Source organism: Tyto alba, unplaced genomic scaffold (assembly GCF_018691265.1).
Source record: "Tyto alba isolate M040663 unplaced genomic scaffold, T.alba_DEE_v4.0 Super-Scaffold_8, whole genome shotgun sequence".
Classification (NCBI taxonomy): Eukaryota; Metazoa; Chordata; class Aves; order Strigiformes; family Tytonidae; genus Tyto; species Tyto alba.
The window spans coordinates 6,294,949-6,322,914 of NW_024881329.1; the positions used below are offsets into that span (position 1 = coordinate 6,294,949).

Genomic DNA, 27,966 nt, shown 5'->3' on the forward strand with positions numbered 1-27,966 from the left:
GACAGTTAGGTTCTCTGTGTTATGTTAATAGACGGTTCAAATCCACAAAGGTGTCCACAGGGCTAGGCTCATGGTTACTGGCATTACTTGATAGCTTTTTGGCAGCTTCAGGAATCGAATGAGGCTTGGAATGGAAATGGCACTTGATCTGTCTGCCCACTCCTGACATTCACTTCTTCTGGGTCGGGGTCAAAGCAGCTTGGTGGGGTAATGTGAAGAGGCCTGCGTGGCCAGTGGAGTGTCTGTTCTGTGGATAAATGGAGCCCTTTCAGTTTCTGAGGCTGTCAACCTGGCGTGAGCGCTAAATTTACTTGTGGGCAGAAAACAGAAAAGAAAGCAAGACTACCACATCTGTGTTGAAAGGTCTCTTGTTCATCTGAAGAAGGAAGCAATGTAGGAAACGGAGGAGGCAAGGTCTGAATAATTGGATTTTCTGGGCTAGAAACGCAGTAATTTCTCTAGCAGATGAATGAAGAGTTGTTTGTCAGTTTTTTCCCCTAATTATCTTGAGTTCATTGTAGATATTTTCTGGGGCAAACCTTTTTTCTGTTTATCCAAGAGACATCGCTGACTGAATAATCAATAAGCCTTTTTCTTCTTCATCTATTCAAGCATAAGACTGAGATTATTGAGTGAAAGAAAAGGGGGTCACCATCACAAATATTTTAGGACTATTGACAGTCTTTCTCTAGTAGGTACTTGAGGGGAAAAAGAGAATGCTCGAAGGTCTACTGATATTCTCTTAACGATTAATACTTTTGGTGATACAGGTTTATAAATATGATTATAGAACTAAGACACCCAAAACATTAGTATTGAGATGTCAGAATTAAAATGGTTATACTATAAGACATACATATACACTCACTCCCTGATTTTTTTCCTCTTCATTCTTAAATTATGTTCCTTCTCCTTTATTCTATCACAGTTTTTATTCCTCTTGTCTTTTTAATTGATTTGATTCATCTTTTAAATGGATATAAAACATTAAAAGCAATGGTTTTATAAACAAAATTGGACAAAATAATCCAAATAGCACACTCAGACATTTCAAGCAGAAGTCTCTGAATTTATGATTCTTTTTTTTAAAAATACGTATCTTACAAATTGTAGCATTGTTATAAATTCTAAAATTGCTCTTCACTCCTAAATCCATCTTCGCATTACATTGACAAATATTTCAAGTAGTGAAATTAAAATGTAGAAGAAATTAAATAGAAAATTATTTGGCTTTTCAGAGAGCATTGAAAAAAATCTTCTAAGCAGCTATCATTTTTCCTATCACTTCAGCCACTGCAGCTTTTTCTTAAAAAAAGTATTATTTAAAGTAATACTGGCATTTTATTCCATGATAAATATTTATGTTTTGCACATTTTCAATATAAAAGTGTCTTACATACGAAGTTATCAGAAATCAGATGGAAGCAGAAACATTATTTGCTACTTGTCTTGCAGCAAGATGCAGAAGTGGATACACTTGCGCTTATGATGTATCGCTCTTGCTGACTTCTGTCTTCATTGTGAGAGCTCCAATTCCCCCATTTTCCTGGCCCCTGTGATGGCCAGTCTGACACTTCTTTTACCTGGTTTCTGCTGCAGCTGCTGGAACTTTGTATCACACCGTCCCTGACTGTGGCCACTCAAGTGCCCTTTCTTACCACGTTGGCTCGATGTCCCAAACTCACCTGTCACTAAATTTATACAGCGTTTGCATTATTCCCTTTTGGTCGCTGAGCTATACTCTTCCCCGAGTGTGAATGGGCATGGCCTTTTCTTTAATTCTGTGTCACAGTGCTATGTTATTTTTCTGCATTATTTTAGCAAAGAATTCAATTTTGGATTTGTGCCGCTGGCAACCCTGACCTTAGTGATGATTGAACATGCTGAAGACATTTTCAAAATCTATGAAATTATGCAGTAGAAATACGAGCAGTAGAATACATTAGTTTTAGATCATATTTATTTGCTGAATGGATAGTGCAGAAGTGGCTTCACATTTTGCAGTGACTGATTTAAAAACACTCTCCCTCTGCAAATAAAAACTAGTCATATGGAGTTCATTTAGTTACTGTGGCAAGAGGTGTACAGTGGGCAGAATGGATGTAAAAGCGTTAGATAAGGGTTCATAATATTATGGCAAAATTCTAAGCATATTAATTTTCCACATACCTTGTTCTTAGAGAATAAATGACTTCTCTGTTTCTGAGAGAACTTTATCTTGCCGAAATAATTTTATAGGGTACTAAAATTATCCTAACAGAAATGATTGTCAGAATGCATTGGACTAATGCTTATGGTTATTAGTGTTTATTGTTAATGATAAAAAAAAAAAAAAAAGTTAATATAGAAAGTGTTAGAATAGCAGGAGAAATTTGGGGAAATTCAACTTGGTCCTGAACCAAGCTAGGACTGGGTAAGTGCTTGGCTGGAGCTAGGGAAGGCCTCGCAGTGTGACGTTCTTGGCCTCTGCCCAGCTCGGTCTGCTGTTGAGGAACATATCCCAAAGGGAAGGGGAAAGTCAGGGAGAAAACTGTCCATGGCTCTTCCTTCCTTAAACTGCTCCAGCCCAAGTGCCCTCTCTGCCTGTCAGCTGTCGTGTGGGAGAGAAGTGGTGCTGGTTCCACATGAGTTAGAACCTGAAATCACATTTTACATCAATAATCTGCGGGAAAGTCGATCCTCCTTAAAATCCAACTGAGAAATAGATAGCAATACTTTTGTTCAGCATTACTAAATTGTGTCCGTTTTACATTTGTGCACACACACACACACACACTCGCATGCACCTGAGTATGTGCCTTGAACCAGTTGTGACCCCTTTGAAAATGTGTTAGTAATAATAAGATTGTGGTAAAACAAGTTGCTTAAACAGACAAACAGTAAGATATGAGAAAATGTATGGTATACACCTATAGTATAACTGCTTACACAGATAGGGGAACATGAATTGAACGTTATGTACATAAAGAAATATTAACTCTAAGTAGAGTATATGTGACACTGTTCCAGTCTTTGTTTAGCTATGGAAACGTCTATATTTAAATTGGCAGAAATTGTGCTGAAATTTCCCAAACAAGTAACCTCGTCAAGAGCAATAATCTAAAGGCAAGTAGGAGGACTGTAAAATAGCATGATTGTTTAGTTAACGTAGTTTTTAGTATAAATAGAGTTTCAAGTCAGCATGACACTAATGCTGACCCTCCCAGTACATTAAAAAAAAAAAAAAAAATTAATGCTTGAAACTAACAGCATGCTAGCAGCTAATTCGTGCATTATTTCAGTATCATTCATAAATTACTTTTGAATCCTTTGACTTAAGAAAAGGAAAATCCCACAAATCCTACTTTTGGTCAAAGCATAAGACCATAATTAACTCGGCATGTGCTTTCGAATTAAGAACACAGTGTTCTGAGCTTTCTTAAAAAGCTTTTAAAAATGTTGGAGGAATACTTTCATAGAGCCTTATTGACTGAGCAGAGTTTTAAGATTTGTCACATATGAAGTGATGTTAATTAAATATTGTTATTCCTTTCTGTCAATCAAGTAATGTTCCGCTTTTTTTGTTACTTTAACAAAAAGGGAAGTGAAACAGGTGAAAATATATAAAGCAGCTGTGAGGAAGACAGGAGGACTAACATAGTAGGAATTTAATTAGTCAGAATTTATGGGGGATGCAGGAGGTTTAAGTGCTAATTCCAAAGCATTGCATTTTTTTGCAGTCCTAATACCATTTGAATATTTTTGGACTTTTTGGCAATATATCATTTACCTAATGAGTGTAGAAAATAAATGTAGTGGCAGAAGGCCAGTTTTTGACACACACATTTGGTTTATTTAAAGTCGTATTTGCAAACTGATGTTTAATATGTCTGTCACTGAAACCTTCTTTTTAATAAACCAAAATGTCATTAATCAGACTTGCATCTGATGCTGCTTCAGTTCTTTTGGATGCTATGGATATGTTTTTAAGACAAAATAAGTTATTGTTTGTATTAGGTATTCAAGTATTGCTGATAATATCTCCCTGAACTATGAATTTTACAATGATGCACATTTATATCCTTTTATTTCCATTAATGTGAATAAGCCTGTGGGTGTGTCATATATGCAGGGACATCTTCAGGACAAGTTTTTCTAGAACTTTACTTTTTGGAAGAAATGAAAACAGGAGTATAATTACATGACTTGAAATGCTGGTACTTAAAATCTACCACCAAACATCATATGGTGGCTATCACAATTGACAGTTCTAAGGACAACACCAAGAAGCAGGTACAGACCTATATTATAATAACAACTAAGCTGTACTGTTTCATCAATGTATTAAGCTTGGACAGTGTATTATTGCTGTAGGGCTCTATTAATACTGTCGGTATTGAAACCTTTGAAGGCATGAAAAGCACCCAGGAAGAAACGCAGAGCTTGTTTTACAGTTGCTTCTTGTTTTCTGCTTAATGGGGGAGAAAATTCTGTGTGAACAGAATTAAATTCATGTGGAGAATTCTGCTTCTAAATCTTTTGTTTCCAGGCTCTTCATGTTTTATTTTGAGCCTTTGGAAACAGTGTGGCCCATGATGATCTAGAGTCATGAAAGGCTGCTTCAAAAATTTCAGTGCTTTTGAAATTGTGTAGGTACTGAGGTAATATCTCATGGAATGGATCTCTTCTGTAACTTCACTTTGGAGAATTCAGAAGTTTGTAGCAAAATGGTATCTGTAGTTAGTTTTTTCACTTCATCCTGGATAACTGAGGAACTATGGAAGATTTGTTGAACTAGAATGATTGTGCTTTATGATGTTCTTTGTTTCACTAAATACTTGTTTCACTAAATATAATATATAACAGTTATTTAAAAAACTCAAATATAAATCCTCCCAATTTTAATATTACATGATTTAAAGCAACATAATTTTCATCGGAAACATCATGTTTTAAATGCCCAGTAGGGTTTTTTTTATCATTTAGGTATATTTTTTTTGTAGTACAGTATTTAGGTTTTCTCGTACAATTTCTCCCTCCTTGAAGATACTCGAAACTTGTCTGAACAGGTACCTGAGCAACCTGAGGGGCTGCTGTGAGCTGGAGGCAGAGGAGTTGACCTCCAGAGGTCCCTGCCAACCTACATGATTCTCTGAGGCTTCACCACCTTGACCAAACCTCATGTGCTGGACTGTTGAGCATAAGAGAACAAATATCTAAAGAGCTAGGCTTTTAAAGTGAACAGCTCTGATGGACCAAGTAGAAAAAGACAGATAGTATGTACTGAGCACTTACATTTTACTTTGAATAAGGAAACAAAACATTTTGCTTATAATCAGCTTTTTGTTTATAGTGAGCTTCACTTTCTGGATCTCATACACTCAAACAGATACAAATATGAAGTATTGCAGTTTCCCTATTTTGTTAAAGGAAAATAACCAAAATATTACTCTCCATGAGCATTTTTAAGGGCTCTGAATTTTGGACGTAGGATTTCTGCATGTTCCCTTTGGATTGGGAAATGATAACACTGTTAAGCACAGCATCTCTAGCACTTCGAATAATCTGGGAGAGCAGAAAGCTACTCAAACCTGAAGCAGTTTTGTTTAACAGTACAAGGTATTACCAATTAACAATTAAATGGATAGATTTTCCCTGCATTAGTTACTAGTTTTGATACTGACTGGTAAGTAATATATTATGAATCTTTGAAAAAGTCTGTTATACTTTGATCTGCAAATATTTTATTAACAGGGGCTATAAACCACAATGAGTGGCTCAGTTGTGGGTGGTTTTTTCATGCTTATTTTGATGATATAGCATTATCTTGGGATGACATACTGTAGTGAGTGAGGATAAATATGTGTTGCCAAGGTCTAAACAGCAGCAATATGGAAGTAATTCAGCAGTCAGTTTCACTCAAAGTTTGAAATCTGTGCTGTATTAGAGGTATGCATAGAAGCTGTGTTAATTGCTAGCTTGTTTTCCATATGGTTCTGTTTTAATGGAGCACATTTGTTGCAGATGGTTGGAAAGTGGGTTGGACAGTATCTAAACTGGCTATGACTAATTCATACAGTGATTATACTATACTTTAATGTTTAACAGTCTTCTTTGTAAACTTCTTTCATTCACTATTCCCTTGCCATTGAAATGTGGTCCAAGATAACTGAAAAGTATTATTCTTTATTTAGACTTGGCCTTGGAGAAGAGCAAGAGCATGGGGTGTGTAGTCATCTTTTCCCTGATTTAAACTCAAAACCACACCCAAATTGGTTTCTTCAGATGGGTTATCTCCATCATTATTATGGTTAGCTGAGCATATTTAGCTGAGGTAATGGACTCTAAGAAGAGCCACTTGAAGAACTGAAGTGACCTTAACAAATGCTAAAACTGACTTTGTTCACACCATAGTGCTTTCACCTCTACATTGGCTAGCAACTGACTATAGCCATTTTGGATACTAATAGCCGTTTCTTGTTTGCAAGTTTTAATATCGCTAGCTCAGATTCAAAGACAGTATATACTTGCGTTACATTGAGGTTAAACTGAAGCAACAAATGCAGCAACATGTTGTAGATCAATTTAGTGATGACATGCATGAAAAGAATCTTTCATCTATTAGCCTGATGTTTTAACAGATCATCTATGAATTCAACCTAAATCCATAGAGGAAATGAAAATATAGAAAATTGTCCAGCACAGATGTAGTTGATTCTTATAATAGTTTATTTGGGTCTCTGGTGACAAAGCTTGTATGGCTGATTTTCCCTTTGCTGAAGACTGCAGTGAATGTCATAGTCCAGTCGATGGTTCTTACTGAAGGAAAAAAAGAGCGCTACGGTTCAGTGGGTTTCTCTACCATTTTTACTGTTGTTTTCTCACATTGTCACTAAAATATACTCTTTGTTATCTGAATGGGACATCTGCTGACTGGCCTAGCTCTCTTTACCTGATTGTGTGAAAAGTCTTGGTTAAATCTGTTAGGCCTTGGAGGCCCAGTAACCTGCTAAGTGCTATAGAGCCTGAAAGACGTTATGTCCTTGGACTAACTTGTCTCTTCTACTTACAGCTGTATGTGATAGATAAAACAAACTTACATATAAAAGACTGGGGTAAATGTAATTTTAATACACTTGTGAACACGTTAATGAGTAGCTACATTTTTCTTACCCTAATGTGTATAAAAATCCATATGGAATAAGGTGTATTCTGTAGTAGGGCAGAAAAATAAAACAGGCCAACTTTAAAAGAAAGACTTTTTCTCTGGCTCTATCACAAACCTGCTCAATTGAAATTGATAATTTGTTTGAAGTGGTAGGAAATCCACTTATTATGGCTAACAACATAGAATAATGCAGACCATTCGGCACTTAGCATTAAGATGTCTAAACTAGAGTTTTGATGCAATAATACTATAACTTGAAGATTTACCTAATTTATAATTTTTCTCAAAGCTTTCTCCTGCTCTGCACTGCTGTTTGGCATGGTGACTTGTCTGTGCTAACTGAAGTTTGCTTTGAAACACGTTTACATTTGATTGGTGTTTTTGGATTTTGATAGCTGCTAGTTCCTCTCTACAGAAGTAACCTTTTAAAATGTCAGTTTTAATGTACAAATTTTATGAGAATAAAAAGACTTTTAAAACACTAATTTTAGACTCCTCTGCTGAGCTTGTAGTCAGCCGCTGTTGTCTCAAGATCGGGTCTTGGAAAATTAAGTCAGTGCTCATTATAATAAAATGTGTACTCTGGACTTCATGTGGAGAAAAAAATAGTTTCCTTTTAAATTCTTTTTCTGTAACTGTTGCACAACTGCCAAAATAATCTTCTGTCCTTTTACTTGTTGATATTTACCCTCCATCCTTTCTTCTTTCCATCCATCCTTCTGTCTGTCTGTCTGTTTCTAACATGGCGCTGGATTTCCTGTAAGAGAGAATTCCTCTCCTCTTAGGCGATATTCCTCCCTGAGAGGAGTAATGTCAGGTACATAAGATTTCATCTTATGCTCTGTAACAGAAAAACCTTACAAATTAGGTGTATGGTTTATCAAATATTTCATGTAAAACATGGTTTAAAGAGTTTTTCCCCTCTGAAGGCAACACTATTAAATTGCTGCTAAAAGATCCGATAATTTTCTGTAATCTTAATTGCTGCAGCTTTTCCCATAATTTGTTGCATTGTCTAGGTTGGTGTGTCATATACTCCATTACAGAGGTGACACTGAAATTCAAAAGGAATGGAAGCTTAAGCTTTTTCCCCCTCTTCCACTGTCTCTTGTTCTAAATCAGAAAAGCAGCACTTGTTTTGGCTTCAGGGAGCTGTATGTTCAAACTCACAGCTGGAGGTATGGTGCTGCAGTGATGGTCACCAGTGATGGGAAGGGAGAGTATAATGAATTAAAAACACCAACAGAAAGAGCACCACATAAACCCTTGGGATTAAAGGCTAACGCTTTATTCTTTTCTCTCTTAAAGCTCCTGTATAATTTGTGCACACAGATGAAGGAATTACAGAAGGAAATATGTTCAGATTTTAAATATCAACATGATATATTTGGTTGTGATGCTGCCTCATATGGAAGCAGTGAGATTTTCTTTATCATCTTCCAGTTACATTTCCTAAAATTGTGTCTTTTTGGTCATGATTCTTTTCAAAGAAGTAGCAGAGCTAAGCCTTTTCATTTCGCTGTAGTAAAATGTTGCCCTAAAGTGGAATAAAAAATTATTTTTTTTTACTAGTTCATATAGAAAAACATATAAATGTAATAATATTTTAACTATAGTTTGTATAGATCTCTCCCATTTAAACACTATGCAAATCTTCCATACTGCAGGGCAAACAACTGTGAGACTATAATGTGCAGTGTAGCAGGCATACACCATAAATTTGATAATCATACTTGTGAGTTCTTCATATTTCATACAAAGAACAGGGAAGAATAAAAATAGAGGAAAAAGAGCACACAATAGAATTATGAATATCAGTGTATAAAAGAAATAAGAAAAGATTACCTTGATCTTCTTCACTTGCCTGTGCTAAAACTATTATGCTGAATGCTGATCGGATGCTGTGAGTTATAGTGGAATGTGGGAATATTACGGAACCAGAATTTCTTTCATATGTATTCCATTATTTTTTGAAGTCCTATTATTTCCTCATGTGCTCTGGCTGATGAAATAAGGAAAGGACCCTTTTAATGGGGGCAAGAGGAGGTTTTACTGCTCAGCTTGTACATGTTATCCAGCTGGACTGATGGGCCACTGTTTAGAGAAACATGGGTGGGAGGCTATTTTAAAAGAAAATGAAAAAAACATTTGTTTAACTGCATGGCAAGACAAATATTTTACCAAGTGAGGGCTGACTTTGCATTTCATTATGACAAAAGGTGCATGCTTGAGGGAAAAAAAAGAAAAAAAAACACTCTCTCTCTAGGATTTAAGATATTCACTCTAGATGTAGTCATTTTAAACCTCTCTATAAATTTATGTATTGAACTCTTTCATTTCTCACATCCCTTTTCTAATCTGAAGTAGTCTGTTGGAAGAAAGTGCTCACCAATGTTTCCTATCAAATGCAGATGCCAGACAGAGATTCCCAGGGTTTTGTAGGGAGACCCTGAGCTCTCCCAAACTGTTGCTGTTCTCATTCTCCTCCCCATTTAATTCTGCTCTCTCCTGTCTTGCTGAGACTTCTGTCCCCTGGGGCTGCTCACCTGCAGTGCTGGCTCTGTCCTGCACCCTGGGGTGTCCTCTCTCAGGTACCAGGGCAGGGAAAAGGCGATGTATTTCCCTCTGCTCTGACCGGTGGGCTTTGAAGAAAAGGCTGCAAACAACCTCATGATTTTGCTTAAATGTAACTGTACGTGCAGGTATATATACCTACGTGTATGTGTATGCATACACACATATGTATATGTGCATAAATATATATAAAAGAGTGTATATATATCTATATATATGAAAAGTGAGAAAAACTGTGTTTTCAAAACCCATTTGTGATAATTGTGTTTTTCACAAATGTTGAAGAAACCAGGTAGTTGTACAGTTTGTTCTCTGTGATTACCAGCAAAACTTTTACAACTGTGGTAAGTTAGCTTGGTTGGAACGCTGAATTGATTACAATAATTCAAAAATTTAGGTGGTTCAACTTATTTGCATTACTTTGCTTACTAAACTGCTTTAGTTTCCATCAGTGTGACGGTTTCCAGCTGCGTCAGCAGTGGAAATTTTGTAAAGATTTAGATATAACCTGAAATATTAATATATAACAAAAATGACACATTTTCAAAATCTGTTACCCTAAGCTCTTTGAGAGTGAACTCTAAATGTGTCTCTCTACCGTAGTTAAGAGTATCCTCTTTCTAATAGGTTATATATTTTAATTCCACTCTTTAGAAATGAAAGATTTAAAATCCTGATAATTACATGGGCAGAAAAAAATGAGTGCCCAAAGATTGGATGGTGGATATCATTAAGCTGAGACCGGTATACCTTTGGAGGGATGTTTAATGTGTGCAAATTTGATATATGGGGTTTTAAGAAGTGTAGTGAAAGTGCCTGCATGCAGCACCTTCCAGGTCTGAAACACTGTGTGGCACAGCTCCAGAAAGATTTGTCAGCATGAAAGCTGTTGCAGCTGGAGCTGGATTTCAGTCTGAACCTAGGAGAGATATGTACAGGATATAGCATGTAAACAAAGTGCACTCACTGTCCTGACTTGATTAATTTGTCTGTTCGTATCCACTTTATAATAAAACAATGCAGCAGTATGACTGGCTGATTGGGTATTGAAAGCTCCAATATTAGAGAAAGAAAAAAAAAAAGCAAAACAAAACAAAACTGCAACCCCCCAAATATTTATGTTTGGTTTTGTTTTGTTTTTAAGTGATACCTGTTTCAGACTGCTTAGAGATTGTTTCCCTTGTTCCCTCTTTTTTTATCAGCAGATCTCAAAGCAGTTTAGAAAGGTGATTTATAAAGGTTTTGTTTCTCCTGTTTTACACACGGGTAAACCAAGGCATAAAAAGGTAGTTAGCATGCCAGGTACTGAGTCAGAAATATGCCTTACTCTTCTGTGTGCCCCCTTCATTAGGCAATACTGATTGGGAAATTTTGACTAGTGGGAAAATTGTAAATTAAATACTGCAAGTTACCTGGTGAATTATTTTTTGAGGAGGTACTGAAGTTCACCACATGGTTATCTTCTGTGTGTGAGTATGACACATCATGTATTTATATATGCATGATGCTTTTTTGTGTATGAGCTATTTCACGTTGGGTTCACCAGCAAACTGAAATCCCTTAATAGTTACTTTTGCCCCAGTTTCTCTTGAAACCTAGTCTGTGTTTCTGAAGTGAGATGCAAGCCAAATTTACATACGGATAGTTTTCTTTTCACTTAATTGGGGTGAAATTTTCACATAACTTGTCCAGGCTACTTTTGCATGCTAGAATGAAAAAATATTTTTTGCAATGCTCATTGAGTATATTATCTGAACTTGAAAGTATACAGGTAGTTTTCCTATTACATATAATATGAAATAGCTTATCGACTTAATTTCTGACACTTGCTATAAAATCAGTGATGAATTACATAGATCAGTATTCTCTTGCAGAAGATAGTTTGGAATATAATAGCCCTATCATTTACTGAAATCAAGTGATAATAGCAGGAAGAGCGAAGTTGCCTGTGTGATTTCTGTTCCGTCATTTATCTAGTTTATGTTCAGGACTAAAAAAATTACCAGATATTTTACTCCAATTGTGAAGAGAGTTTAAGATGTTCAGTCAGAAGTTCAGTGGTATGTTCATAGGGACAACAGTCCCAAAATAAAATAAGAAATTTATAAGGGGCTTGAATACTCTTTTGTACATTAAATCGCAAATCAGATGGGAATGAAGTTTTGGAACAAGATGGACTATCTAGGATTTCAGGAAGAGTTAAATAGTATTAAAAATTTCTAGTGGTGCACATGGTAATCTGATAAGTGACTTGAATTCAGATATGTAAGTTGCTCGATCCTGTAGTTCTTAAGGCTAAAAAAGATCTACTTGCTATGGCCCAAATGCAGTCTTTTGGTAACCAAAAGAGCAGACAGCTCTGCTTTCTCTCATCTGACAGATGTTCATACGGTGATACCAGTATGGACTGACCAAGTCGAAAAGGATGCGGAGAACCTGTAGAGAAAGATATGTCAAAAAAACTGAGATAGGTTGTGCGTAATGGGTCAAACCCAAATTGCTGTTACTGGTGCTCAGAGATAAGAACTATTCTTGTTTCACAGTATGTGAAGACAGAGAAAATTGCTGTTTGGTGCAATCAGTTCTAGTGGTTGGGGGCACAAGCTGGTAATTTGAAGAACAAGATTGGGTTCCATTTTACAACTATTATATGGGTTCCATTATGGATATATAGTTCCATATTATACAGGTTCAATTTTATACATATATTAAAAAACCACACTAATCTGTGGGTCTTCTTGAGTAAAAAGACCATAGTAGAAGGAACCAACTTCCCTTTTTTCATGTCTTTGGGTCAAATCTTCTTACATTATTATGCATAAAATCTTAATTACTTGATGATTTTTTTTCCCGTAGGAATACATTTTATTGTGTTATGCATCAATGCAGAGTATGTTGTGACTTTTGCTTGGGCGTGTGAAAACGATGTTCAAAGAAATGATAAAGTAGATTGTGTTTTCTGCTCTGTATTGGCCACCAGAGTTTCTGGGATCAACATGAAAGAGCACTATAGTTACTCAGAGATGTTCTTTAATGAGCTGAGTTGAACTCATAATGTATCAAAGCCCAATCAGTGTCTTATTCCACACCAAGCCAGCATGATTTCTGAGTATTTGACTGCTTTACTGGTGTTTCCACCGTGCCATGCCAATACCTGCAGCTGTGTCAGCCTGACTCGTCAGACTCCTACACTGAATTTTTAGATTAGTGGATTATTGTTGTTCTTTTACATATATTTCTATGTACTACATGGATATTCAGCAAAAAACACAGGACACAAAGTACTATATTCATGTAGGCACTGATTGTTCTAATGCTGATGGTATACAGATTGTACCTGGACAGGTCTCTAGCTGGTAAATGTGAAATGATGCAGATAATTTGCTATCTAAGCAGCTCTGATCTTAAAGCATGAATTTACATTCTGTATAGGATACTAATGCAGATTTTATTACTTGTTCACTATAAGAGTATCGGCACGTTTAATATATTTTAAGGAACAAATAGAACTTTTGGGTGTATTTGCATTGTCCATATTTGTGCAGTAGCCATCACAAGAGGCCTTTAAAATACACTGTTAGGATGAATTCTACAAACACAGTATATGCACAGCCACAAATGAAAATAATGGGAATTTCCTGACTGAGTTTTGAAGGACAGAGCCACCTATCACTTGCACAAAGTCTGTTTTTTATTAGATGTTAGTGTGTTTTTTTATAAATAAACTTAGCAGTGTGTTTTCTGTCTCGCAGAGGTGGTTTTATTCAGGAAAAAATAACAGCTAAGAGGCAGCCAAGGAACACTAGTGGATGATACATGTGTCTGTGAAAACAGGTTCTCGTATCTTAAGGTGTGATTATTTTGGCAGAACAGAAGTTAAGTTTAAACAAATAAATAAATGGTGGTGCTGGCGGATGACAGCGATATCTCAAAGTTGTAGAAGACTTGTGAAGTTCAGCATATTTTTAACCAGGTAGAATACTACTACATAGTTATTTTTATTAACATTTTTGTTATCAGAATTTGTTTTGGCACATTTTAAGCAGCTCAGGTGTTTGAGCATTAAGTAAATTGAAAGCACTATATTTGCAAATAAATGTATTTTCCCTTTTTATATAGGTCGTTTCAGGGACTTGCATGTAATTGTGTTAATATTTTCAAGGGCAAGCTGTCAAATCTTTCTCAGAATTGGGACTATTGTGAGGGAGTGTAGTAGCAACAGTGTGGCAGAATCTGACCTGTACTGTATGAAATAGAGACAGGCAATACAGTGTTGACACATGGGTTTGAGAATTCCCGGAGAGGAATTGAATTGTACTTTCCATTGAGTAGTGGTTTTGGGGGCATTGGGATTTGGAATCACACAGTACCTTGTCTCTGGACTGATGAACTTTTAAGTAAAACATAATGCAATAAGGGATTAAAAATGACTGAAAATCCCCTTTGTGGTCTTTTTTTGTCCCTTACTGATCAATTAGGGATCATTTGGAGGGTGGGAGACCTCTGTAAATGAGCAGACATTGAGGCCAGCACAGCTTTGCAACATCTCATCCACCTAACTACTACCATGACCTAGGAAGAACGCTGTCATGCTATGCTGGTATGTTTGGAGGGGGTTGGACAGGGATCTTTATAGCAAAGACATCAAGTTACAGAGAAAGCCTTTTTTTCTTAACTGTTGTTAAAAAAACAGGTCAAGTGGGGTTAATCTTGACTGCCCAGCTAATTATTCTGGACTTTGCAGGCAGGTATTCTTTGCGATGCTGAGCAGCACTCTCTGCTGCTGTTGTTCGAACCCAGTGTTGGCACTGTTAGCAAGGCTGTGCTGCTTTGCTGGTATCTTGTTGTGTCTCTCTCGGTTCTGTGTGACATTTTAGCTTGCCAGAGATGTGGACTCCGTGACTGGAGAAGGGTTGGGCCTGTGTACAGTTTAGGTGGTGCGGAAGACTAATGAATATTTTCACAGCTATGATTTCAGAAAAGGAAGTCGCTTATGATACGTTTTGTCCTTGGAGATGAGAGTTCTTCTGAAATTGTGTGAAGTGAGTAAGTGTGCTAAAACTCAAGTATTCAAAAAAACAGAGCTTCAAGTACCATGAGGTTTAAGAAAATGTTTTCTATTTGGTTTGAGTCTTTGAAGTCGCATTATTAGACTTTTTCCTGTAGCATATTTTAAGAAAATAACACAAGACTTGTGGAAAAATTTTGAAATTTGGCAGCTCTAGCTTAATTTTGTGTGTTCAATGAACTTGTTAAAATGACTGATAAACTGGGAAAGGACAAAAGTATACCTCTATTGGGGGTCTTTTAATGCATTATTGTCTTTTTGTGAACAAAGCACAGAAACAGAATTTTTCACAGCAAGTTAGGGCTGGCTCTTTTGAGATTTACAGAACTGTATCTGTAGTTTCTGTCTGAGAGGGTAAGAATTTTCCATTCTGTGCTTTTCTCTGTGCCTGGTCCAAGTATCACCTGTGACCCATGGTGGTTTCAAAACTTTTTCTCTTTCCTTACAGTGTCTGAATGGGCACAGACTTCTTTCCAGTTAACATACAACAGTCTCTTGTGCTGACTACTGAACTCTGATCTTTGGCTGGATTCACGTTTGTTTCTTTAAGCACATGTGGTGCAGAGTAGACCTGGAGTTGGGTAATTCATAAGAGCTGGCTATTATTATTATTATTACTACTACTTGAAAGGGTCTGTATTATTTTGCACAGCAGTGTGGTCACCTGGCAGCAGGTCATTAGCATTTTAGGTTTCTTTCCTTCACAACAATGCACAACATGCTAATTAGAGGGTTTTGAAAGCTAAGCAACCTGTTTTAAAATCAGACATTTTAATTTGCAGCTTTAATGGCTGTATTATAATAACTGGCTTGGCTCGGGGGAGAGGGGGAGAGAAGCACTTCTCATGTTCCAGTAGCAAGGCCCAATATAACAGAGGCTGACAAAATTAAAAACCTCATAATGTGACCTTTGCCTGGGATAAAAGGCTGTTTCATAACAATTTCCTTTTGTTCTTTGTTTAAGCCATTACTCCAAAAGGAGCCTCCGATTAATCTAAGTAAATGCATCATTACAGTCCTAATCCATGTCCTTCTGTCAGTGTCTGTTTTAATTAAATAAGAAACACTAGCAGAAAGATATCACGCACAAAGCTGTGATTGGAGAAAGAGAGTTGTTTGATCAGGGTGAGATTAAAAAAAGCTTTACTGTTTTGTCCTTTTGCTGTAGATGCCATAATGTAGGTTAAAGGAAGAAAACTTGCCTAATAGTTTAGCACATTGTTCCCCATTACAGCATTAAAATAACCAGATTTACCAATGAAAGTGCCCCAGACATCCAATTAATTATATACAGAACGTTCACAGACAAATAGTATGACAACTTGGTTTGAGTAATTTGACACATTAATGTGTTTCAGACTGTATACACAGTTGGCCAGAAATTGTATTCAAGTGGCAGGTTTTTTATATTAAATAAAGCACTGAGTAAAACTATTGATGAATTTAGTTAATTTCTTTCTTTTGGTACTTGTGGCTCACAAATTGTAAACATGATCTATTTCAAGCCTCTGTTTTTTTAAAAATATTTTTTTTCTCACAAAATCAGGGTAATTATTTTAAAGTGGTGAAGAATCCATTTAATAAATGTTGTAACATCTAGCTAGTTAATAGTGCTAAAGCAATACATATGTAAGAGACTCTTCCTCAAGGTAGTGTTTCAAGATCCCTGTGGTGAGGGTTTTCTCCCATATCCAGGCCATTATTTGATGTAATGAAAAGAGAAAGTGTGCAACACAGAGATTGTTAATTAATTTAGCCTAACAAGATGAAGATAAATGAAGCAAAGCATGGACTGAATGAAGCAAGAGGTCTTATTTACAATTTAATACTTTTTTATATTAGGCATTTTTCAATTTACAAAAGAAAAGAACCTGAGTTTAAAGAAAATGTGCTCTGTGAGTACATGCGAGACAACTTTATATTATGCAAGCAGTTCTAAGGACTGCTGAAAATACCTTTTGGGTTAACCTTTAACTTTAAGTTTTCTTCCCCTTTTTTCTTCCTTTTCACATTTTTTTTCCTCATTTTGATTTACAATATGTTGATAAGAATAAGAAAAAATTAAAACCTGAACTTTTTCCTGTTGAAATAGGTAGCAAAGTACCAATGGTACTCTTGCAAACACAAATTCTGTTGTTTCTGATTATTTATATTAACCTAGAGTCATAGCCTGGTTTTGAGCAACTTCTAAGTGGAAAGGTGCATTAAAAGATGTAAATATAAAAAATACATTAAGACATGATTTTACTTTCTGTTCCAAAGTGTAAATCTGTTATTGCTTACATGTTTTCAGCTATTCTATTGCAGTTAAAGCTAGGGCAGGAATCCAGGATAGTGTTATTTAACAATGATTTGATGTAATAGAATTATGATTTTTTTGATTTGCGAGAATTTTTTTCAATATCACGTTTATCTTAAACATTTTGTGAAAAGCTGTAGACTTTAATTTCTTACAAATTAAAAAATCCCAAGTTTAGAAGACATTCCAGAGATCTCTTCCTCCCAGTCTCAATTTTAAATAAAGAATATCCAAAACTAACAGTAAGTTACAATTTGATCAGTTGAGTAACTACCTCTCAAGGTATATTGTTCAGTTTCTCAACTACAAAGTTTAGGGTATAATTCTACAGAAGAGGTGAAGAAAAAATAAGTTCTGTCATTTTTAATATCTAACCAACAAACCAACAAAAAAAGTCCTGTGCTGTGACTGATTTAGGCATACCTTTATCAGTTTAATCTAATCCCAGAAGTCTAAATGATGACCAAAAATAGTAGGTGGTTCTTTTTTTTTTTTTTTTTAATAAAACATCTTCCTTCTTACAGATGAATTGGGTCTGTCCACTATTTGACCTTCTGTCATGATTTCTGTCTGGAAAGGGAAATGCCTTCCTTTCTTTTCTAGTAGACAGACAGGACAGCGTTATCTAGTGTCACTACAAGCAGTGGTCTCTACAAATAGCATTATTATGGTCCCTATGTTTTTATCTTGGGGGTCATGAACAAATCCATGCAACTGCTTCTAAAGATTTCAATAAATAGGACTTTTTATCCAGACAATTGCCTTTTATATTACTTTTAAACAAAACTACTAGTCCATCAAGAGTTTCAAAAGGAAAACAATTCTACAGAGTGCTGGTATGGCAGCACAGACCAATCATTATGGCACCCATTCTCCAGTCCTTTATTTTTCAAGTCCACAACAATAGGTTGTTGATTCAATGGACAAGACCAGAACAATTAAGTTCTCTGTTTAGCAGCAGTGCAGCATTTTAATGCCCTCCTCTAATAATGGTCTCATTATTGTTATTCTAAGACTGGGCCTCAGGAGGAGGAATATTTGCTGGAGGTACGTCATTATTTTGCAAATTTCGATTAGCTCATCATGTTGTCTGTACTGTGAAAATCGTAGCTAATTAGGGCAGTCAGTTAGACTACCAGCTTTTGAGCTTATGAGTTAAAAGGTAGCACACTTGATAGGCCAATGATGTGAAAAAAGTGGTAAAAAGGGGGATTAGAGCTGTTGCCTTAGTAACTCTAACTTCCATCTGTGCGGGAACAATGGACCTGTGTTTCTCCTCCACCTTGGTGTAAAAATTGGTTTTGTTTCGAAAGGACGGGGCTTTTTATGACAATCTGGAATTCAGCCTAACGGGGTGTAGTTTTAGTTGTTAGGAGAGACCATTGGAGGATAGGAAAGATGAAAGGTCATGGCGAGCTCCAAGGACATGAAAGGTCATTGTCTCTTGTAACAATAGTGGATTGTTTTGTCCCATTATTTCCAGCCAACCACTCAGTCAGGTGATAGAAGAGATACCACCAGTTTAGTCAGGTGGAACAGGAGAGAAAGATAATGCACCTTCTAAAGAACAAAAGATAACTATAATTTGCCTCTATTAAACAAAGTTGCACTTATTTGTGACCATCCTCTGAAAAAGGGTTGTTTACTGACTTACTATTTCAGCCTGCTTTGTTCAGCACTGCCTCTGTAGGCCATCACATCTCTGGGAAGCAATCCAATGTGTTAGAAAATGTTGTTTAAGCTTTCTTCCCATGAAGAGGAGCCCCCAGGAGTACCACTGATGTGATACTTAACAATAAATTTAGTTGTTGTAGCTTTCTCACATTATTGGTGTTCTTAAAAGGTTTTCCTTCAAACACACACAGAATAAAATTAACTATAAATATGAAATAAATTTGCTTCAACACTTTATAGCATTTTACCATAAATTCTACAGCACGTATTATAGAAAGTTTACAGCAAACTGTGTCAGGTGCTACAGAAGAGAGAGAGCAGAGACCTACAGTTGCATAAAAATAGATTTGCTATAAGACTACTCTTACATAAAGGGAAATAGACCAAATCTCTTCTGTGCTATGCAGCAACTTTTGGAGACTCTGTGCCCTTGTCTAAGGAAAAAACCCCAAAGTACTGCAGTATTATTTAATAAAACCGCTATAGAACAATTTACCGGGAAAGTGAATAGAACTGTCATCTCTTATATTTTTCCTAAAGCACCCAAACCCCTAAGTCATTGTGTTCCAGGCGCGGGGGGGGGGGGGGGGGGGGGGAGGGGGAGGGGGGGGGAAGCCTTTCTCATGATTTCTCAATTTTTTGCAATATTATGCCTCAGTCATCCACGCAACAAGTTGACTTTTTTCTTCCTCTTTCCTCTGTCCACAATCAAAGCACATCCCAAGGTCCATCTTATATCCCCCAAAGAGTAGTTTCTTTAGGTCAGGTTTTCCAGCATGTTTCATCCTCCTATACTAGATTTCTAACCCCCTTTAAAGGGTTAGTTTTATAATCTTTTAAACTCATTTCACAACATAGCTTCCAAAATGTATTGAATTCTTATGAAACTGATAAAATGTATGTAATTTGCTACTATTACATTTGAAAAATGAAATTACATATAATTGTTAGGTATCCCATCTTAAACTGTTCTGACCTTATTTGAACTCCCCTTTTTAGCTATTCTGGGCCTCTCTTATCTCATTTTTACTCCTGGCCACTCTTGCTCTTGCTTTCTGACAACACAGATGGACGGCCTTGCACAAACTGATAACTGTGGTAATTTCTCAGCACACTGTTCAATAATAAAAAAATGTTATTTTCAGAATTCAGTAGGCATGTGTCATATTTACACATACACTGAAGATGAGAGGTTGAGCAGCAGCTTCATGGGAGTGTGCTGTTGTATGAGCCACTGGACTTTACAGCTTTCAGTTTGCTGATGCATTGGTTTACTGGCTCTTAGGTTTAGTAAGTAGTCTTTAAGAAAAAGAAAGTCTTCTTTTACTTATTTATAAGCTTATAGTTTTTAAAGATAATATATTCTTAAACCTTCTCTTTAGCTCACTATTTAATTGTCATGGATGTACTGTCATGTTTTGTTATTTTTGTATTCAAATGAACTGAACTGTAGGCTGCTTATTTCAAAATGGGAGCCCTGCAAAGGGTTAACCAGCAGAGAATTACAAATGAACTATCAGGAAAGTTGATTATTAATCCAGCAAGAGAGAAAATATCCTTCCAGTTAGCAAGAATTAGTACCTGAAGAGCTGATAATATTGTTCAGGCTGTCGGTGTGGAATGGCAAAGCCAGGTAAGCTAGACATCTGCTCAAAGGAATAAAGTATTTTCTTTCTGTTTTTCTTTATAAGAGAGTTCAGTTTTAAAAAGAATCTTTGTTGATTTTCTTAAACTATCAGCATATGAAACAATGTATGTTGGTCCTCAGTTTCCTCAAATGAATGAAAGAAATTTAAATTGTGCTGTAACTTTGGTAAGAAGATACATTTCTAAGCTTTGCAAGGTATGTAACTGTGAAATACTGTAACAATTCTTTACTGGTTTGTGGTTAAGTGTGAGAACTGATTACAAAACCTGAAGAGTCCTTCGCAATGGCAAGCTAATATATTACGTAAGTCTGTCTTTAGTTGTGCTTAACCGTATTATGGAGGTTTATGGAAACTTTTATGTTGCAGAGCTCTTTCATTCAGAGTTATTAGCCTTCAGTTTTCACACTGTGTCAACGATTTATTCAAGTTTGTTTTGATATCGTGAACACATTGGTATTCATTAAAAAACTTTTTTTTTTTTTTTTTTTTGGTGGGGTTTCAAAAATCTATGATCTGGGGTTAGAAGGAAATGGATGTTTGGTAAACATACCACTGTGTTTATAGAGAGAAATGCAAACCAAACCATTAGATCAGTTGAACATAATCTTATTACAATTTTTGTACTTTCCTAGAGACTCAAAGCTTTGTCTTGGGAAAAATTTGAATTTGTTATATTTGTGATGCTGATACTAACCAACAAGTATAACAAACATTTTTTTTTTTCAATGTAGTCTTCACTATTATAGTTTATTATGTGAGAGATGTGTAAAATCTTTTAAGTAATGGTCTAATAATGTAGAAATTAGTAAGTCTGTATACAGTATTTAACAACTTTTCCTAAATTGTGTGCTTTCCTTAAACAAGTAGCATTTAAAAAATTCCTGATTTGCTTGTAGAATGGAATTCAATATGCATGTGATGTTACTACAACATCTGTCTTGGCAGAAAAGAGTTTACCATCTCCAGATTTTAGCCTATATCTATGAAATAGCCTGGAAGCTACACGAAAAGGATTGCAGTGATACAAGAATGAAAAGAAAATGCAGATAAAAACTGAAAGTAACCCAAATCTGAAGGCTGAGCCCCTGTAGAAATTTAGTTCTATGTGGTAACCTTTCATGAGCTATACAGAAAGGAAAAAACCTTTTGATTTTAAGAATGAGATTAAGATATGGCCTAGGGTGAAGGAGAAATAGAAAGAAGGCAAGAACAGGCAGTGAGGAAAGTGAAATGGAGAAGTGGCGTTTGTCTGACAGGCTTCATTGTTTTGTGTGTGACTTTGTCCTACTCAGGCAGAGAGACAGCTGGTGGCCAATTTTTCTGAGGGGCGGATCATCATGTTAGAGTAAATTAAAATCCTCAAATTTGCTGGTGTTGGAGCTATTGGGGCAACAAATGGTGGCATTTTGGAAGCTATGCAAAGTATTCAGATATACAGAGAGGTAAATAACTTCTTGTGGCACGTTTCATCTGAGTATTTTAAGGAGAAAAGGGACAAAACAAATAAGCTGCTTTGCCTGAATTTGAACACCAGCATCTAGGAAATATATAAAGAGCAAGAAAACCAATGGTGAAAAAATTATCACACTGAAAATGATATATGTAGAAAACCCAAGATTGTAATTAGTGGAGGAAAGTAAGAAACTGATTAGAGAAATCCAGATGCTTAAGGAAAAAATGGAAGTTAAATTAGATATGCTCTTTTAACTAGTACTGGAGAAGAATGCTTGCTTCAGAATGAGAAAGCTAAACTTAAAATTAGAAAAGAGCTGGCAACTTGAGTTTAGCTCAACTGTTTTCCTGCACGAGTGACTCTTTGGAATGCTCTGTTTGGATCATCATCAGGAACAACTAGTGTAGTGCTGTTGAGGGGAAAAATCCCCAAAATAAAACTCGCTGTATGCTTATTTGGAATGATTAAGGTGATTGTATTACTTATGTGTGTACTAACCCACAAATGAGACAAATTGGTTGGATTTTGAAGTAGTATTTCTGAATTTATTGTATTTTGTATGTATATGTAGTTGTCATCTGAGCTCTAGCACTGTATTTGTTCAACTGGCAGACTTTAATAACTATTTTAAAATTTATTGTATTAGTTTATTAGCAGAATCCTAAATCATCAAATACTACCTGAAACTGAAGAGAAATAGTCTTGAACTCCCTCAACCATAAGCCAGTGTAAATTAGCTGTTATTTAATTATTATAATTTAAATCAACTCAGATAAAAGTAATATTCTTAAATAAAAAATGGAAACAAAAGATATCAAGCAGAAACTGTCTTTTTGTGCCCATTCCAGTGGCACATTTCAAATTTAACAATATCATAGTGTAACCTGTGAAAAAAGTCCCTCTGCAAGTCAGTTCGGCATGACTCTGCAGCTGACATGGTCCTTGCTTTTTTACCACTTGTATCTTCTCAGTTGTTTATTAAAAAAAAGAAAAAAAAAAAAGGTTTTATGTGTCTGGAATTGATTGATAAGAACATCGTCTGGTTTGGTGCAACTTGTTTGACTGAGCAGAGTTTTCATGTGAAGTAAAACTGTTGCATTTTCTTCAACGCAGACTGTGTAGCTTCCAGACTGTTTAAAGGCTTAAGGCTGAGAAGTGATGAATTTCCAGAGGTCTCTGACTAACTAGACATACATCTGGAAACACAGCTGCAATTAGTGGAGGCTGCGGAAGCAGTCAGCCTGCAGCAGTCAAGCCATTCTTGTCACTACATGGTTGGGACAGTAAGATGAGATGATGGGTAGGGTGGAGCATAAATATCTACATGTTGCTTGATTCTCTACTTTATAAAAACCTGGTGGTAGCCAGCAAGACTCTTGTCTACAGAACCAGATGGCCAAAGCAAAGGTTGGGCCAGGTTATTTTTGTTCCTTGGCCCACACCTTGTCTGTGATGACAGTACTAGAGAGAGAATGTGTTTCAATCCATTAGGAGCTCAGTGAGGCTATATGGACAACACTGAAGTATTTCATAAGATTCAGTGTAAAGCTGCATAGTTCAAGGAAGCTCATGTCTTATTAGCTATGGCTAAGGTCAGTTATCCACACAATGAGGGGGAAACTCTTTCATAAACAAGTAGATAAATATGGTGCAGCTGGTGCTTAGCCGTGCTTCAGGCTGTTATATTACCGAAAGAGCTCATGAACAACTCTGGCTTTTACAGAGTCCTTATGGAGCATCAGCAGCTTAGAGCGGTCGGATGTAAAATTACGAGGTTGTGTAATGAAAAAAGGATAAATCCCAGGTGAACTTGTGACTTTGCATATAGGCGTCTATCTCGACACGATATTAGAGAGAATATAGAAACATTAGAACTCTCCTTCTAGAAGAAAATAAACTGTAAAATGTTAGAACTGAAAAAAATTTTAAAGCTACCTAGTCTAAACACCTGAATAAAACAAGCCTAGTGTCTTGTGGATTTTAGTTTCAGCGCAAGCTTATAAGTGTCCCACATTTTTCAAAAGTGCCAATTAGGTATATAGGTGTTTATTGGCATTTGATCCATGTCTGATAACATAGAGAGAAATCTTGTAGGACTTCATTTTGCCTTTGGGACTAGCACTTCTACTGTCTTAAGGAAAATAATTGTATTTTAAACAGCTGCAAAGAGAGAAGAGCTTGAAGAGTTAATTGAATCATGCTGCTAGGGGAAAACATTTTTTTCCTTTCCTTTTTTTTTTTTTTTTCTCATCAGAAGTAGGAGTTACATGTGTTCCTTATTACATCCAACATATTCCAATAGTTTTTAAAAAAAGGCATACTCATGAAGCAGTGTATTTCTCGAAGACACATTACTTTATTTTCAGCTACTAAATCCTGGAGCAATCAAACATGTGTCATTTTTCACCATCTGAATACAGTTCTGTGGTAGTAGTGGATGACAGTACATAACATCCATAGAACTGTAAAATGTAATCCCCTGACTGTCTTTACTACACAGGCTTTGGTTGTATTTTTATAGCTGCTAGAGGAGAATCTGTTGGTATTTCTTCTAAAGATAGTACAAATCAGTATTTGTGCAGTTATTAATTATCCTGGAGCCTTTAGACCAAATGTTTTAATTGTAGTAAAAAACCACACAAAAACAAACAAACAAACAAAACCCACAGCAAATTTGCTCTAACTGTATTCACCCAAGTTTGTGAGAGTCAGAGGACAGTAGATTGACTGTTGTCCCACAAATGGCTCTGTTTTACTAACCAGACTGATGAGGCTGTGATGTGCAGGTGTTCAGTGTAGGAGGCAAACAGTAGTGCTCAGAACAGAGCGGAGATTTGTCAGGGCGCTTCTGCTTAAATAGGTCAAACCAAGCAAATTCCATTGCGCTGGGAGAAGGCCAAAGCTGGGCACTTCAGCAGCAGCTCTAAGACACAGATGCCACTACTACTCACTGACATCCTTTTGGTCTTTCTACCTCTGGACAGGGATGGATAACGTAAACAATATATAACAGTTTGTCTGCTATCTAGTAGTTTATGTGCATGTGCAAGTTTCCTGTCATTTTACAGTGGGAGAATCATCTATTTAAACCTTACTGAGAATTGCAGCAGGCAAATCCTGACTATGTTCATTTTTTTCCAAAACAGAGTTTTCATCATGACCATACTTGTTTAATTCCAGTTTAAAGACATTTGTTCTACTTCCCTATTAATTTGGATTTTTTTTTTTTTTAAAAAAGCTGTATGTATAAGCATACATCCCAATTTTTGCATGAAAAATGTGAGCTAATTCACAAATGTCTTTGTTCTTGTTTTACCAGAGCAAGCTTTTAGCATTTATTGAGGTAATACATATGGTTTACTAGCGTTTGTGCTGAACCTTCTTGTTTGTGATTTTTCAATAGACTGCTTTTTCTTTGAAAGAAATATTTTTAGTATGTTGTTGATTATTCTTTCTTCTCACTGCTTTTCCCATCAGTTGTAGTCCGTTTAATGCTATCATCACATTACAGAGCACAGTTTTGAGGGAAAACAAAGTAGCTGCTAGTGACCCCATGACAACAGTCTGGTAAACCTGATTACTAATCTAGAGTGTTGTTTAATGTGAAGGCCAAATAAAACCCTGCAGGAGAGAAACATTGTTTTGTTTTAAATTCCTATTAGGAAGGGAGCTGCTGTGTTATAAGAAAGAGAATAATAAGCCTTCCTTGCTTGTCAGGATTCAGATCTAGGTGTTTGATGCATGCTTGCCTAGACTTCCTATTTCAAAGAGGGCGATAAGTTTTGGAATTGATGTCGAAGTTAACTAAAACAAGAGTCAGTAATAGCAGTTTTTTTGTTCTGGGGAGGATCAGGTTCTGCTTTGAGCTATACTGATATAGTTCTGAAGTTAGTGTGTGGACTTCATTAGGATTGTTCTCTCTTGCACCCTACAGCTGTGACCTGTAATCCACAGTTACTGTGTCCTCTGTCTTCTGCTACCTGCTTTTAGCTGTTTGTAGAAAGCGAAGAATGGAAAGAATAAGAGGTGACTACTTCATCTGCTAGTGTCAATAATAGTTTCTGCAGTATATGAAAAATGTCATTTTCCCATTTTCCCAAAACGGACGTTTTCAGGGAATAAATTAGAAAGGAAGCTTCATAGCAGCAAATAATTATTGAGCCTTTTTCTGAATGTTTTTTGCACTATCACACCACTAGTCTTTAAGGGTGCAGTCAACATGCTTTAGGTGGTAGATGATAATAGAAGTCGTAGAAACAAAATTGCCTGCACATTTTCAACAGCATAGAGGCATATGTAGGAAGAATGATTTACTTCACCTGTACTAGTGAAACACAACTAATTTTTAGTTGAATTTTAATTCATCAGTGGTAATGCTCTGATTTTGCTTCTGCAGTTCCAGCAGTGCAGCAACTGTTTTAGTTTAAAAAGATGTGCCCGTATGTCTGAATATATCTTCATAAATTATTAAAACCATACAAAATGGGTTGACTGATCCCAACCAAGTCTAGAGAGACCAAACCACACAGTAAGCAATTGAAAGAAAAAAAAATATTTATTGTTATTAAAAAATATATCACTTTGTGAACCTATACTGTGGTTTTTAGATTCAGACTAGGATGTGATCCATGCTTTAGAAAATTTGTGAGCAAACACTGTGATCCTGCAATATGATACACAATGTCAGTTATTGTAGTCCTCATTAGTAACAATTATCTCAGTGAATTCCTTCCATTCTATGTGTATGTGTGTCTGTCTAAACAACATATAGTTACATGCAGGTTATAGATCTTTTTATCTACATATTTATGTACGTGTGTATATAAGCGTGCACACATATGTGCATACAAGTCCATTTTGTCCATTATTTTATATGTATTTCTGCATATATAAATACATACATGTATTTGCATGTATATGTATGTGAACATACCCATGCATTTGTCTAGTGGCCAGTTATGTACATATACATGCTAATACTCTATATAATTTTCATATTAATCTTAGGCATGAAACTTCACACTTCCTTGTCTGTCTTATACATCATTCTGCATTCAGAGATGATGTTCTAGAATTTAGAGGAGTAATAAGCTGTCAGCAAAAATATTGAGAATTAGTTGATAAAATCAGTAGTAGATTAGAATGCTTGTGAGTCTCCCAGGCTATTGTTAGCAGTTTTACTTAAGAAATGCGTGGCTCAATTCTAGCACAGCAATGGACCTGTAACCATCCCGATGTTCTAACTTGCACTTTCAGGATTTCTAATATTAAGCAGATAGAGAATTGGATATTGTATCTGTTTACTTATTATCTGAGATATTTATAAAATTGCTTTCAGAGATTGTAGACAACATATCAAAGTTCTTTGCTAACTTGATTTTTTTTTTTTTTTTTCCCAAGGGATTTAAGGGAAAAGGCATAAGAAAATCAGTTTCCTGGCAATATCTCTAGTACCATGCTCATGATCTTGATAAATTTCACCAGGAAGTGCAGGTGTTCCCTAATTTACGCGGTAGCCTGGAACATAATTCCCTTTCTCATTGTTTCTGTTGCCTTCTACTGTGGAATGCCACAGTCTTTTATAGTGATGTTATATTGCGAAAACTGAAAATGAACCTAGTCAAAATAGGTCCCAGTTACTTAATTAGATTTTTTTTTTATGCTAGAAATTAGATTTTTTTTAATAGGTTTTATCTATAAATATTTCCTACAAGAGTGGGCAAGTATTAATCCTGTTTTCCAGTATTATTCCTACTTCGCTGATCAAACCTCTTTAGTTAGAACGAGTGTTTATCACTTTTCTGTCAAATAAAAGATAATGAAGTACACCTACTTTACAGCTTGAACATATATAGAATGTTTTCTTATACCCTTGAAGTCAGCAGACAGGTGATCAACCCCAAAGTCACTTCTTTTTGTTTATATTCTGAGTGACCTTTTTGCTGAAATACATTTGTTCATACATTTTTAAAAGGTCTTACAGCAGATGGCCCTTAAATAACCTCTATCAGTCTATAATCACACAGAGAAATAGTTGAAAATTTAGAGAAATGTAATCCTTTGTTACACAATAATTTTATATTAGTGTTTAGAAGAACATTT

General features: G+C 35.9%; 1 protein-coding gene across 6 annotated transcripts in view; it reads left to right on the top strand.

The window, feature by feature from the left end:
* Positions 1-27,966, top strand: part of SOX6 (SRY-box transcription factor 6) — a 337,003-nt gene that overhangs the window by 50,942 nt on the left and 258,095 nt on the right. For 5 of the 6 annotated variants that reach the window (XM_042784521.1, XM_042784522.1, XM_032984900.2 and 2 more), the window contains exon 1: positions 19,930-20,395. The exons of the other annotated variant lie outside the window; for it this stretch is intronic. The gene's annotated coding sequence lies outside the window, so the exon portion shown is untranslated. Of the gene's footprint in view, positions 1-19,929; positions 20,396-27,966 lie in introns of those variants that run through there. 6 annotated transcript variants of the gene reach the window in all.